The sequence below is a fragment of the Saimiri boliviensis genome, chromosome 4 (assembly GCF_048565385.1).
Source record: "Saimiri boliviensis isolate mSaiBol1 chromosome 4, mSaiBol1.pri, whole genome shotgun sequence".
NCBI classification, from domain to species: Eukaryota; Metazoa; Chordata; class Mammalia; order Primates; family Cebidae; genus Saimiri; species Saimiri boliviensis.
Window position 1 is genome coordinate 87,200,423 of NC_133452.1, and position 3,671 is coordinate 87,204,093.

The 3,671-nt window shown below is 48.0% G+C and overlaps 1 protein-coding gene across 3 annotated transcripts in view; it reads right to left on the reverse strand.

Moving 5' to 3' along the window:
- CCND3 (cyclin D3) overlaps positions 1-3,671 on the reverse strand; it is a 125,215-nt gene that overhangs the window by 83,179 nt on the left and 38,365 nt on the right. The gene's annotated exons all lie outside the window — the stretch shown is intronic.

Genomic DNA, 3,671 nt, shown 5'->3' on the forward strand with positions numbered 1-3,671 from the left:
TGAATGATTTCAGGTGGCTGAATGGGGGACTGGGGAAACAGATGTGCTCCTCTGCCGGGTAGAGCAACTGTCTTCTGTCACCCCCAAGCTCTCAGAGCTTGGGTAAGGTCAGCAGGAGTCAGATAGGTTGGGAACTGCTCAGAGACCTCCTCCTACTGAAGGTGACATCGCTGCCATCAGCACTGAGGAGGTTCCAGGTTCCAAGCCCCACAACAGTCCACAACATTCTTTAGTTGCTTTATAGGCAACAATCTTCTTCCTTTTTTCTAAATGGACTGTTTTTTAGAGCAGTTTTAGTTTCACAGGAAAATTGGCCTGTGAAAATTGAGATGAAATGTTGTTTCCTCTTGGTCTGTCCTCCAGAGAAACACTGCAAAGGTTCATCCAAGCAGTCAATCAATCGGCCATTTCATAAGCAACCAATGAGGGCTTTTTTTTTTTCTTTTTTTTTTTCTTTTTCCCAGTGCTGTGACTCAGATCCAATGAGGGCTTTCAAAAGTGATTCTCGAACCTGTAAGAATAACTGGGAGTGGCCGGACGCGGTGGCTCAAGCCTGTAATCCCAGCACTCTGGGAGGCCGAGGTGGGTGGATCACAAGGTCAAGAGATCGAGACCATCCTGGTCAACATGGTGAAACCCCGTCTCTACTAAAAATACAAAAAAATTAGCTGGGCATGGTGGTGCGTGCCTGTAATCCCAGCTACTCAGGAGGCAGAGGCAGGAGAATTGCCTGAAGCCAGAAGGTGGAGGTTGCGGTGAGCCGAGATCGCGCCATTGCATTCCAGCCTGGGTAACAAGAGCGAAACTCCGTCTCAAAAAAAAAAAAAAAAAAAAAAAAAAAAAAAAGAATAACTGGGAGTGGGCCAGGCGTGGTGGGTGGCTCATGCCTGTAATCCCAGCACTTTAGGAGACCGAGGTGGGTGGATCACAAGGTCAGGAGTTCAAGAACAGCCTGGCCAACATGGTGAAATCCCATCTCTACTAAAAATACAAAGAAATTAGCTGGGCATGGTGGTGCATGCTTGTAATCCCAGCTACTCAGGAGGCTAAGGCAGGAGAATTGCTTGAACCCAGGAGGTGGAGACTGCAATGAGCCGAGATTGCGCTACTGCACTCTAGCTTGGGCAACAGAGCAAGACTCTGTCTCAAGAAAAAAAAAAAAAAAAGAAAGAATAACTGGGAGTCTGGGAGTGAATGAAGGAATGAATGAATGAATTTACATTGACTGATTGATTGACTGAGACAGAGTCTCACTCTGTCACCCAGGCTGGAGTATGTTGGTGCAATCACAGCTCACTGCAGCCTCAAACTCCTGGATTCAAGCAATTCTCCTGCTTCAGCCACCCAAGTAGCTAGGACCACAGCAATTACCTAGGCTGCTATGCCTGGCTAATTTTTTTTTTTTTTTTTTAAAGATGGGGTTTCACCATGATGGCCGGGCTGGTCTTGAACTCCTGACCTCAGGTGATCCACCCATCTCGACCTCCCAAAGTGCTAGGATTACAGACGTGAGCCACTGCGCCTGGCCACCTGGCCAATTTTTAAAAATTATTTGTAGAGACAGGATCTCACTTTGTTGCCTAAGCTGGTCTCAAACTTCTGGCCTCCAGCAATCTTCCTGTCCCAGCCTCCCAAAATGCTGAGATTATAGGCATGAGCCACCAGCCCTGACTAACTGGGAATTTATTAAAGAGGCAAATCCTAAGCCAGGCGCGGTGGCTCAAGCCTGTAATCCCAGCACTTTGGGAGGCCGAGGTGGGTGGATCACGAGGTCAAGAGATCGAGACCATCCTGGACAACATGGTGAAACCCCGTCTCTACTAAAAATACAAAAATTTAGCTGGGCATGGTGGCGCGTGCCTGTAATCCCAGCTACTCAGGAGGCTGAGGCAGGAGAATTGCCTGAACCCAGGAGGCGGAGGTTGCGGTGAGCCAAGATCGTGCCATTGCACTCCAGCCTGGGTAACGAGCGAAACTCCGTCTCAAAAAAAAAAAAAAAAAAAAAAGAGGCAAGTCCTGATCACTCCATCAGAGATTCTGATTCAGGAGGTCTGGAGTGGGGTCTGGGATTATGTATTTTTGACACACTCCACAGGAGATGATACATTTGACATACTGGGCCATAACTGGAGAAACTCAGGCATGGTGTGAGATACAAAGGGTTAGTTAGTTGCTCTGGCGGGAAGGAAGGAAGGAAGCAGTGAACATTAAGGACCCAAATCCTCCTCCCTCCACCTCCCCAGAACTGAAGACGCAGAGTACAAAGCCTGGAAGGACACTACTAGGCCCTCCTCCTGCAAATGCAGACAGCCATGAATAGATGGGTGTAAACTGAGGCAGTGGAGGGAGAGAGGTACTCCCAAGTCCTGAAAATCTCGGAGTGAGAGGCCACCAATGGCAGCGCTCACTGGCGCTGGGCTCCCTTCTACAGAAACCTACAAAGACTGAGAGCAAGGAGGAAATACACCAGGAAAATGTCATAGGATCATCTCGAGCTAAGGTCTTGACCAAGGTAGCCTTTCCATGCCTGCATTTCCTCATCTGTCAAATGGGGAAGCATGATGGTCCCTGTCAAACAGGGTTACAAGAACATTGTGTGTAAGAGTTTAGAACAGTACCCAGCACATAACAAGGGCCAGGTAAGTGAAAGTTAGCATGATTAACATAGTTGAAAAGGGAGGGGCCAGGGGGAGCAGAGGGGCATGGAGAAGGCTGGAAGAACACTGCGAGCATCTGGGAGAGAGCAGGTATCCCTGGAGGATGACCGTAGTTGGAGCAGAGGGACCACATAGGAGGAAATACAGGATTGGTTAGAAAGATGAAGGGGAAGGATTATGGCTTGCATGTGTCCCCCAAAAGATATGTTGAATTTCTAACCCCTAGTATTTCAGAATATGGCCTTATTTGGAAATAGAGGCACTGCAGACATAATTAGTTCAGATGAGATCATGCTGGAGTAGGGCGGGCCCTGAATCCCATATAATTGGTGTCCATTGAGAAGAGAAACGGGGAAGATGCCTCATGACCACAGAGCCAAGTACTGGAGTGATCTAGCTACAAGCCAAGGGACACCTGGGGCTATCAGAAGCTGGAAGAGACAAAGAAGGATGCTCCACTAAAGGCCTCTGAGGGAGCATGGCCCTGTGACACCGTAGTTTTGGGCATCTGGCCTCCTCCGCACTGTGGGAGGTTTGAAGCCACCCAGTTTACAGTACTTTGTCATTGCTGTCTCTAGGACATGAATACAGGGGGTGTTTAGATTATCTGTGATGAGCAGCATGGAATTACTGTGGCGTCTTGAACTCAAACAGGGAAATCATTCTTGATGAATAAACCAAAGAAATTTGGAGAGTTATATCAAAACCTTCTCCCAGTCTTAGCTTTTTTTTTTTTTTTTTTTTTTTTTTTTGAGGCAGGGTCTTGCTATGTCACCCACCCAGCCTGGAATGCAGTGGTGTGATCTCAGCTCACTGCAGCCTCCAACCCCTAGACTCCAGTGATCCTTCCACCTCAGCCTCCTGAGTAGCTAGAACTACAGGCATGTGCCACCACGCCCAGGTAATTTTTGCATATTTTGTAGAGATGGGATTTCACCATGTTATCCAGACTGGTCTCAAACTACTGGACTCAAGCAATCCACCTGCCTCCGCTTCCCAAAGTGTTGGGATTAC